Source organism: Chinchilla lanigera, unplaced genomic scaffold, assembly GCF_000276665.1.
Source record: "Chinchilla lanigera isolate Chin_1 unplaced genomic scaffold, ChiLan1.0 scaffold00080, whole genome shotgun sequence".
Classification (NCBI taxonomy): Eukaryota; Metazoa; Chordata; class Mammalia; order Rodentia; family Chinchillidae; genus Chinchilla; species Chinchilla lanigera.
Window position 1 is genome coordinate 1,218,581 of NW_004955481.1, and position 11,277 is coordinate 1,229,857.

Here is an 11,277-nt window from a genome sequence, read left to right on the forward strand (position 1 = left end):
GAACTCGCAGTGATCCTCCTGCCTCAGCCTCCCAAGTGCTGGGATTGCAGGCATGTGCCACCATGCCCGGCTCCTTGCTTGCTTTCACCACAGCTGGAATCTACAGTGAAGTGTGTTCTTGTCACTCTTTTTTTAAGTTTGTTTTCACATTGACACCCTAAAATTGTACATATGGCTGGGTGCCGTATGATGCCCTGTCACTCTCACTTAAAAACCTTCAGCGATTCCCTTTTCCTTTAGGGGATGCAGCTTGCCTGGCTGTCAAGCCCTCCTGGCCCACCCACGCTCTGCCTCCTCTCTCCCCGCTCCTTACTTTGAACTCTGAGCTCCAAGTCTGCTCAGCTTTGCTCCATGCCACTGGCTCATGTCCGCTGTCAGCTCTAAGGTTCTGAACAACCAAATCTACCTAGAATACTCTGTGCTGCTGCTTCCTCTTCATGTCAATCCTTCAGGCCTCAGCTCTTGTATTGCTTCCTCTGGGAACCTCCCTCCATCCCCTGGGCCTGGGGATGAGTCCTACCAGGCTGGCACCTCCCTGTCATAGTACTTAACCCCTTTATTACAGTTATATTATTATTATTAAATGTTATTATTATTACTGCAGTATTAAGGAACACTGAGCTACATCCCCAACCCTATTTTTTTGTTTTGTTTCGTTTTTGAGACAGGATCTCACTATGTAATTCAGGCTGGCCTTGAACTCGACATGTATCCCAGGCTGGCCTCAAATTTGTGGCAATCCTCCTGCCTCTGCTTTCCAAGTTTTGTGATTACAGCTGTGTGCCACCATGACCAGCCCCATTTTCTTTTTTAAAAAAGGGGCTCAGTAAGTCATTAAGTTGCTCAGGCTTGCCTAAAACTGGTGATCCTCCTGCCTCAGCATCCTGAGTAGCTGAGATTACAGGCATGCACCATCTTGCCTATAATTACTTTTATATTATCTGTCTGTCTTGCTGGTTGGTCAGTTCCATGAGGAGGCTGGGTGCTGCTTTCCCCTTGCTCCTCCAAGTCCACTCCCAACTCCGCTGTCTGCCCTTTGAGGTTGCCCTGCCCAGGTTCAACAATGAGCTGCAGGCCTTCTTGCTTCCAGTTGGGGTCAGTCAGTGGCAGGGCATATGGGCTGTTTGTATCCTTCCTCACAAGGTCACCCACAGGTTTTTCCAGAAGCACAGCCCGAGACAGGGATTCAAGCAAGTAGTTTATTTGGGAAGTGAACCTAGCAAATGCCAGGAGGTGAGTGGGAAGTAAGATGGAGAAGGCCAGAAGCCAACAGATATCATCTTGTCAAGTAACTTCCCGTTGTAGAGAACTGGAGCTCAGGCCCACTGGGGAGCTTTGGGACACAGTGGAGCAGGCCCCTCCAAGTTAGCCAGCCAAGGGGGTGAGGGAGCTGGGGTGCCGGCTCAGCAGGGAGGTATTCATTACCCACCTAGTACGGGTGGGGGTAGCGGGGTGAGCAGCGCCAGCTCCACACACAGAGAAAGCCCTCAGGCGAAGAGCTGTTTGGGCCCTGGCAGGCCGGCAGTGTGTGCTGCAATAGTGAAGCCTCTACTGCCCAGGCCATGTCCATACTGCTCACCCAGCTGTGCCACGTGTGTGTGCGCATGCACATGTGCGTGTGTGCCCATGTGCGTTCAGAGGGCAGCATTATCTCTACCCCCATCTGTACCTTCTTTATATACTCATCGAGTTACTTAGGCCAAGGTTGCCCTCTTTCCTATAGGACCAGGCTAGAACACCTGGGTGTTTGGTCTTGCACCAAATGTAGCACATAGCGACATTCACTAAAATGTGTTGAATTAATAAACATGCATCTGTGAGATGCTTAGCTAATGTTGACTGATTCAGGTGCAAGTACAAAATATTTGCCTCAGCGTGGCGGCGCACATCTGAATCCCAGCACGATGGTAAACTGAGGCAGAAAGAGTACAAGTTTTTTGTTTGTCTGTTTGTTTTTGAGACAGGGTCTCCTTGTGTAGTTCAGGCTGCCTTAAGCTCACTATTGTATATAGCCCGGGCTGGCCTTGAACTTGGGGCAATCTCCCTGCCTCAGCCTTTGTAGTGCTGGGATTACAGGCATATGCCAGTACACTCAGCTTCAGCCCCCTTTTTTAAAATTTTGAGACATCATCTCTCTGAGTTCTCCAGGCTGGCTTCGAACTTATGATCCTCTTGCCTCACCCATCCTAACCCTGCCCCTCCGCAGCCCTGGGGAGCCACAAGCACAGGAAGTCCGGCCGTGTGGCACACACGGGGTGGGTGTCCAGCAGGTTAGGTGCTGTGTTGGGGAAAGAAACAGCACTCTTGCTTGGAAAAGTTTAGGGTTGTACTTGGCGGATTTTTATGGACCAAAATTCGCGCTATCGATTCTATAGCCAATGAAAACCTCTTGTGGACACTCTGGGCTTCGGAGATCTGAAATGTTCAAATGAGGCTGGACCGAACATGAGGAGGTGAAATCGCCAGATGAAGCTGAGCTCAGGTGGTGCCTGGGGTGAGGAGACTCTGCCTGTTTTGTCTTCGTGCCCATCTGTGAAAATGACTTATTCCTTTGAACCGCTCCCTCTCTCCTGGCAGGGTGGCTCCCTGCTTGTTGGCCAGGCCTACGGTTTTGACAGGAAATCTGAACAGAGGGACAGAGGCTGGGGCAGTTCGGGGGGCTGCTCGGGAGAGTGCAGCAGCCCCCTCAGAGGGCATTAACCACCCAATATGATGACCCTGATGATGGAGCACCGCAGCAGTGGGCTTCCTGTACCGTCCCACCACCCCCCCCACCGGGTAGGGGGTTCTGCCGCGCTGGCAAATCTGACTGCAGGGGCTCACGGGAGCCTGTTGGAAATGGGGGATTATTGCAAGGACATGGATGACCTGGACTCTCTAGTTGCCAGGCAAGGGATTGGCCCTAGGAAGTGAAGCCTCTGTGGTCCCCCTTCTGACCTCCCCCTCAGCTTCTCCTCCTTTGCCCCAGTATTTGCACCCCGGGATCTTCACCCAGGCTGACCACCCACAGCTCGCTCTTCCAGACTTCTTCCCCTTTGGTTTACTGCCTCACCTTCTTTTTTCCTTTTTTGAGACAGAGTCTCACTGCACGGTTCAAGCTGCCTTGAACTCGCTGTGTAGCCCAGGCTGACCTTGAACTTTTGTCAATCCTCCTGCCTCAGCCTCCTGAGTGCTGGGATTACAGGCATATGCTACCATGCCTCGTTACTGTACCACCTTCATGGTATTCCCAGCTTTATTTCCCAGAAAGAAAACCCCAGTTGAGCGAGCCATGCCACCATGCCATGGCTCATGTTGGGCTCCGTAACAGAACACAGTTACCCGTAGTAGACTGTCTAACCTTGGAGGGGCTGGCCTCCTTTTCATGTCAGTGGAGAGGGCCTGGGAGGGCTCTCTCCATCTGACACATATTTGTGTAAAAACTATTGACTACAGGCCAACTGCTGGCGGGACTCTGGGAATGAAGCAATGAATAAACCCAAGTCCCCTATTTTTGTAAAGCATATGTTCTAGTTGTGAGAGGGGAGATAGACAATAAAACACAAAGAGCATTCTATGAACCAGGTAAGTGTGTGGGAGAATATTAGCCAGAGGCTTAATTAAAGAATAGAAGGTGACCAGAGAGCTGTTATCTTAGACAGATTGGCTGGAAGCCTTCCTGATAAAGGTGGCATTTGAACAGAGGTGTAAGTGCAGTGAGGGAGCTGAGTTCTGCAAGCCGCCGCTGTCTAGGAAGAGTTCTCCAGGCAGATGGCACACTAGCAAGTGTAAAGGCCCTGAGGCAGGAGTGTGCCTGAAGTAATACTGGGCTTCCCTGGGTTGTGAGCAGGGCAGAGCAGTGGTCTGTGGAGCAGTTTCAGGTTGCTTTGGAGAGGACCCGGGCTTAGGGGCAGGTTCAGGTGCATCCGTCACTTGTCTGGCACGGGGTGGAAAGAGGAGTGGTGGGTCTGGGGAGCCCACTTCCCATCAGAGCCAGACACCTCCCCTTGGCTATTTACATGGCCCAGGCTACTGTCTGAGAACACAGCCAAAGTTCAGTTCCCACAAGCCCTTTGGTTTTACTCAGTTCTGTGTTCAAACTGGTTCTCGTGCACGCTAGGCTAGCGCTCTGCCACTGAACTACATCCCTCCAGCCCTATTCATCACTGTTTGTTTGTTGCTATGTAGTTCAGGCTGGCTTTGAACTCACTATATAGCACAGGACAGCCTTGAACTTGCAGTGATCCTCCTGCCTCAGCCTCCCAAGTGCTGGGATTACAGATGTGCATCACCATGCCTCATCACTCTTTTGTTTCTTTTTAGAATATCAGCTTCAATCAGCTCTGTGCCTTATTGTCATTTCTTGTTGAGCTTTTTGTTTTATGTGCAGTGCTGGGGATAGAACCTAGGGCCTTTTGCATGCTAGGCAAGTGCTGTACCACTGAGCTACACCCACAGACTCTCAGGTCTGTTTACAGTGGGGAATGAGCAATGAGCTGAGTATAGGTCCCCACTCCGGAAATTATGGGAGAAGTCACACCATGGCGAGGGAGAAGACAGTACAGGCGGTGAGGAAGGTGGTTTCAAGCTGGGGGCAGGAGGCTGCAATGCAGGGCTTCCTCCCTGGTGGGCTCTCTGGAGGAGGAGGGCCCTGAAGAAAGGTCAGAAAGGCTAGCGGGCAAGTGCAGGAGCAGTTTGCAGCCACGGTCGTACAAGAGTGGTGGCAGATCAGTTGCAGGGCAGATTGGCAGGAGCTTGATTATTGCTGAACCTTAAGTACCAGGGAGGAGGAGGTTGGTTGATTCAACAGCCACAGAATAAATTTTTTGAATTTGCCAATGCATACTGATGGCAGCAAACATTGGAAAACCACAGATTGGCAAAAGAAGAAAATCACTATAATCCCGCAACCCAGAGAGCAAAGTGTGGGAAAGCTCATCACACTCAGGCGCTTGACACATACAGTGCACCCTTTTGTATTTCCTTTCCACATTCATGTGAGGGCCGGGGATGTAGCTCAGTGGCTAAGGGCCTGCCTGGCAAGCGCAAGGTCCTGAGTTCAATTGTTGGTACCAAAAACAAACAAACAAAAATACATTCATGTGAATGTGCCCTGTCTTGTTGAATTGGCAGTGTATCCCAAACACCTTCTGAGTTGGTGATTCTAAGCCTTGATTTTGTTCATTTATCTCCTTATTTAGAGATGATGTTATTGTTGCCCAGGTTGGTCTCGAACTCCTGGGCTTACATGATCCTCTGGCTCAGCTTTCCAAATAGCTGGGACTACAGGTATGTACCGCTGTGCTTGGCTTAAGCCTTAGTTCTAAAGATATGTGTGTTGTGGTATTGGGGATGGAACGGAGGGGATTTGTACTGAGCTGCACCCCCAGCCCTTTCCTATTTTTTTTTTTTTTGGATAATATTGTTTGTTTTTTTGAGACAGGATCTTGCTAGGCAGTTCAAGTTGTCCTTGAACTTGCCCAGGCTGGCCTCGAACTCATGACAATCCTTCTGCCTCAGTCTCCCAAGGGCTGGTTTCACAGGCATGCTCCACCACACTTGGCTCTATTTTTAAGATAGGGTCTCGCTAAGTCATTAAGTTACCCAGGCTGGGTTTGAACATTCAGTCCTCCTGCCTCAGCCTCCCAGATGCTGGGATTACAGGGATGCACCACCATGCTCAGCTAAGCCTTAGTTTTAATAGCTGCAAAATTCTCCATAATGTGACTTGCCAGTGCCACAGCCAACTTCTGGTAGCCTTGCCCTGTGCACACTATGTAGATCCTAGGGGAAGAGAGACAGGGGACTACCCCTACCGGCGGTCACACCAGACCCAAAGCCATTATCCACGAACTGGAGAGAAGAAAGGCGTGTGTGTGTGTGTGTGTGTGTGTGTGTGTGTGTGTGTGGTGGCTGTGAACATGGCCTACGTCTCCAGTGAATCTGGCTGAGGGTGAACCAAAGGGGGAAGATAGCACAGTCGCTAATTTTCTTTGGGACTGGGTGGTTTGTGACACTAAAAACCTTGTGTGGATGGGATATGAGGAAGGGTGTGTGCCTTGCTTCTGATCTGCACTGGGGGATTTCCCAGATTTGTAGACTCTTTCAAATTTGGTGCTAGAAAGGATCTAATAGCTCAGCTGAGTAAACTAAAGCTCAGAGAACTGTGGCCACTTGCCCGAAATCACACAGCATTAGAAACAGTGGACCAATGGATTCCTGGAATGCCTAAGACGTGCTGGCTGGTGGCACAGGCCTCTCTTCCCAGAGCCCACCCCAGCCTGTCCTGCACCTCCCGCAATGGTGCCCACACCAGTTGGCTCTAGCTGTGCTTGTGGGTGGCCTTGCTTATTCAGCAACACAGAGAGGGCTGGGAAGGAGAGCTCATCCCAAGGGTCAGCAGCCGGGCCTTTTACCTCTGAGTGGGGTGATTAAGCACTCACCACACTGGTCAGACCCAGGTTCAAATCCTGGGAGTTACTATTTCCTGGTCTTGAGTTCCTTCATCTGTAAAATGGGGGTTTTAGCAGGACCTGTCTTGTAGGTTTGTAAAGATTAAAGGGGATGTTGAGTATAAAGCTTTTGGAAGTTTTCTACGGCCTGACCCAGAATAGGAGCTCAGTGAAGTTGCCATCAATATCAGTAGTAGCCATGACAACTTCCTCCCAGCAGCCCTTTGAAGTTCCCCCTCCCTGCCTCAGGAGCTGAGTCTTGTGAGTGGTGAGGATGACACTGGCCAGCCCTGGCCAGGGGCAGAAACCCCAGGAGCAGCAGAGCAGGCCACCTAGGGCAGAGGGAGGATTCTCCTCACTCTGTCCTCAACTTCCTGCCCTCTCTGCTGAGGGTCAGGAGTGCCCTCCAGGCAGTGTAAAGTTACCTGGGAAACATTCTGCAGTGGCCCTCAGGGTCTTAGAGAAGGGGATGAGACCTGGTGCACCATCCACCATTGCCCATAGCCTGATTCTGAGCTGACTCTTCCTTCTTGCAGACACAGGCTCTTCCTGGAAGGAATGGTAGGGCACGCCTATAATCCCAGCACCTGGGAAGCTAAGGCAGGAGGATGGCTGGGAGTTTAAGGCCAACTGGCCTGTATAGTGATGCGAAAGAAAGAAAGAAAAGAGGAAAGGGGAGAGAGGAGAGAGGAAAGGAAGGGAAGGGAAAAGAAGGAAAGGGAAAGGAAAGAAAAGGAAAGGAAAGGAAAGGAAAGGAAGGGAAAGGAAAAAGGAAAGGGAAAAGGAAGAGAAGGAAAGGAAAGGAAGGGAAGGGAAGGGAAAGGAAGGGAAAGGAAAGGAAATGAAAGGGAAGGAAAGGAAAGGAAGAGGGTATTCCTGATAAGAAAGAAAGACCCAACCCCGGCCCAGTGCTTCAGTCTCTTGGCTATGACACAGATGCTGGCTCTTGCTTGGTTCTTCCTGACCTTACTGCTGGTCAGCTTGGGTTTTCCTTCTACCCCTGCAGATGAAGCCAAGAAGACAGGAGCAAGGGAAATAGGCTGGAACACATCTCTGTTTTGCCACTTACCACTGACTTGACTTCGGCAAATGCTTTTATTTTTCTGGGGCTCAGTTTCATCATCTGAGAAGTGGGGTTAAGGCTGGGCATGGTGAGACATACCTGTAATCTCAGCACTCTGGGAGGCTGAAGCAGGAGGATTGCAAGTTTGAGACCAGCCTGGGCAATTTAGCCACTTAACAGGACCCTGCCTCAAAATAAAAATATAAAAAGACTGGGGACCTAGCTCAGTGCAAAGGCCCTGGGTTCAATCCCAATTTTTAAAAAAGTGGATTAATGCCACCTACCTCTTGGGGTTTGGGAATTTGTGGGACAAAGTGGATGTAAAATGTCTTCCTGGCATGGAACAGAACCTCCGTGAGTCCCTGCTGCTGTTTTTTTCCTCATCCTCTATTATTCAGCAGCCATGGACCCAGGCCTGCTGTGTGCCAGGCTCTGTAGGGATTCTGGACACTAGGTTCCCAGCCCTTTATTGTTTTACTAAGTTTCCCCAGGCTGGGCTCAAGCTCTCAACCCTCCTGCCTCAGCCTGTCAGAGTGCTGAGGTTACATGTAGGCCTCACTGTGCCTAGCTTGTCTTGGCTTCTTTGCTCCGGGCTCAGACCTGGCCTCTCGGCAAGCAGATGCACACCTGGGAGGAGGCGCATGTCCTGGAGCTGACAGGGCCCCCGAGAGACACTCAGAAGCCTGGAAGAGTGCTCTCACCTCCCCCGCCAAGGAAGCTGGAATCGATTTCTCTTTCTCCACTCTCTTGAAAAGAACAGCAGCCTGGGGAAGGCCCTTTCCTTGTGGAGGTTTGCCCTAAAAGAGCAGTGGGATCAGAAGGAAAGAGCTGGGGGGTGTCCCCAAACTGAGGGTGTAGACCCTTCCTACTCTATCCTCTCTCTTTGCTGAGGCGGGCCTGAGTCCCACCCCGTAAATAGGACGCAGAGGCTCCCTAGCCACTGGCCCTGTTTGCCTCTCTAGAAGCAGACCGCTGGGACCTGGCCAGGGTGTTTTTACTAACAAGCTAACCACATTGCACTCTCAACAGCATTAACCAAAAAAAGAAAAAGAGAGGAAGAAAAAGAAGGATAGAAGATAGTCCTTGAACAAATGCCGCTGCAGTGTCTGCCAGGGCCTAAGATCTGGTACTATCTATTTTTTAATAATTGAGGGTAATAAATATGTATTTCTTTCTCTTCGACACCCCCCATCCTCCCAAGCTTGTCAGCTCCCTGCGTCTCTCCTCTGATCAGACCAAGTCTTCCCCAAGCAAAAAAAAAAAAAAAAAAAAAAAAAAAAATCCTTTAAGCAAAAAGGATTAAAGCCTTGAAAGTAGGTCTGCCTGAGCGCTTCCCTCCTCTCCTCCCCCAGGGTTGGAGTGCAGAGGCCCCTGGGGGAGCCAGGGCCAGGGGAGTGGGGGGCAGCTCATGTAGCAAATCCCTGTCCTCCCTCCCCAGGCCCATCCAGTGGGGAGGGAGTGTAGCTAGCTAGGCCCAGGTCTCTACTGGCCGGGGAGGCGGGGCTGAGAATCAGAGCGCCCCAGCCCTCCACAGTACAGGACATGGGAACCAGGGCTTTGGACTTAGACAGTCCCAGCTCCACTTTGCAACCTGGTTTTGCACTTTCAGGAGGGTGTGGCCTTGGAGCAAGCATTTGAATCTCAGCTTCTTCATCTGTGAAGTGGAAATATAAATAATACGTATGGCCCAGAGGCTCAAATAAGGTGAAGAGAGTCTGTTATCTGGAAGATGGTAACTACAGAATAAATTAAATGAAAAATAAGTTTTGTTTTTATGGAGTTCTTCTCCAGCATAGAAGGCAGCTTGTCTTCTCTCCCATCCTATGGCACTCCATAGCTCCCAAGGAAGGGCCTGCCAGGCACCACCATTTTTCTTTTTTTGGTACTTGAGTTTTGAACTCAGAACCTTTGCACTGACTTATATCTTCAACCTTTGTTTATTATTTTAAGGCGGGGTCTCACAGAGTCACTCAGATTGGGCTCAGATCTGCCATTCTCCTTGGCTTATAGGTGACTGCCACCACACCCAGCTCACAACCATTTTTCACGCATCATTCCCAACACCCCTTGGAGAGATGGTTGAACTAGACTTAGTGATGTGCTTAGGACCTTGCCCAGTGCTGGGGGAACCCATAGGTGATAGAACTGGGATCCAAAGCAGGAACTGGGTCCCTCTGGCCTTCTGGTCTGACACCTTTTCCTCTGTCCCACAATGTTCCTGATAGGACACCCACTACCCCGGCCTCTGGGACCTAGCAACTACCTCAGAACCAAACCGGGAAAGGCTTGGCCTGGCTAAGGAGATAGCACCCGGGCAGCAGTGGCTGCTGCTTGGCAGACCTGCCTTCCTCCACCAGCAGCTGCCAGGCTTGCTGTTCTGCTGAGACAGCAGCCCTGGCCCAGGCGGCTGCCCTCCCTCTGTGCTGGGCACACGCACGCACGCTGGCTGCAGGTGGCCAGCTCTGTGTGCCTGCACCCACCCAGGCCGGGAGCCCCTGGTCAGCTCCAGAGCTCAGTGGTTGGCCACGTGGTTTCCAGGCCCTGATGCCCACCTCCCAGGCCTGCCTGGGCTGCTCTGGGGCCTAGGCAGGAGGGGAGAGGCAGGGCAGGGAGGCCGGAGGGCAGGAAAAGCGGGAGCGAGGTGGCTATTTATAGCTGGCTTTGCTTTTGTTCCTTTTCCAGCAATGCTTGTCTTTAAATAGGAGCAGGGCTGGAGGCTGCAGCTCTTCCCCAGCCGCCTGCAGTCAGTGCTCACGAGTGTGTCTGAGTGTGCCTGTGCGTGTAGACACACAGGTATAGGGATCGGGTAGAGGTGTGCACTTCAGTGCATATGTGTGTCCGTGTGACCATGTGTGCAGGAAGTGGATGAAGGGGACAGAGTTCTGTGTGCTTGTGTGTGCACCAGCACCATGTGCAGGGGCGGAGGTGGGCCAACCGTTCTTGGTGAGTGAATGTTGAGTGCCCAAATGTATATGCCATGTATAGAGACAGGCGCTTCTGACTGTACATTTGTATAGGGAGGCACACAGAGATGGGGCAGCCATTCCTTAATGTTCATGGGTGTGAGAATATGTACTCACATTATTTTATTAGTTTATGTTTGCAGTACCACACGTGTATGTTTGGAGCTGGGGTCAGGGCGGGGCAGGTGTGTGTGTACTGTGAAGGGTGCTGCCTGAGGAGTTCCCTAGGGTGAAAGTACATCTATGCCGTGGGGGTGCTGAGGACAGCGCTAGGTATGAGTGTGTGGCTTAGCATGCATAGTGCACGGGGACAGGAACTGGATGGGCACCCTTACTTGGAGCCTGTCCTGCTCCGATGTTAACTGCCCAAGAGTGGCCGGGTGCCCGAGGGAGTGTAAAGGACCACAGCATCCTATGTGGATGTCCACCCAACAGGGTATCTAGAGGCCTCCTAGCACCCCGGGAGTCACTGCAGGGACAGCGCACTCCCTTTTCTCTGGCCTGGCCTGGTGGGGAGATGGGGTTGGGGGCACCTAGCCAAGAAGTCCAGGACTTGCCCTCAAAGCCGGAGTTCCCAGCCTGACCCCACTCTATCAGGCTGTGCCTCAGGTTTCACATCTGTAAAATGGGGAAAGTGAAGTCCTCTCCAGGCTGCTGCTGTGATCAAATGAGATCAGACTAGTGCTGTGGCTTAGGCTTAGTACACCCGGAGCGCTGGGCCCAGTCCTGGGGTCTGGGTCGGGTGGGGAGAGGACACAGCCCAGCGGGGTGGGCGGCCAGGGCTGGGTGTGGTCCTGTGCTGCCCGCTCCCCTACCCCCG

General features: G+C 51.7%; 1 protein-coding gene across 8 annotated transcripts in view; it reads left to right on the forward strand.

The window, feature by feature from the left end:
- Positions 1-11,277, forward strand: part of Rtn4rl1 (reticulon 4 receptor-like 1) — a 67,881-nt gene that overhangs the window by 9,152 nt on the left and 47,452 nt on the right. For 3 of the 8 annotated variants that reach the window (XR_263761.2, XR_263760.2, XR_263758.2), the window contains exons 2-4: positions 5,181-5,268; positions 8,524-8,620; positions 9,104-9,559. The exons of 3 other annotated variants lie outside the window; for them this stretch is intronic. The gene's annotated coding sequence lies outside the window, so the exon portion shown is untranslated. Of the gene's footprint in view, positions 1-2,375; positions 2,495-5,180; positions 5,269-8,523; positions 8,621-9,103; positions 9,560-11,277 lie in introns of those variants that run through there. 2 more of the 8 variants (XR_263759.2, XR_263762.1) reach the window with 2 other exon arrangements.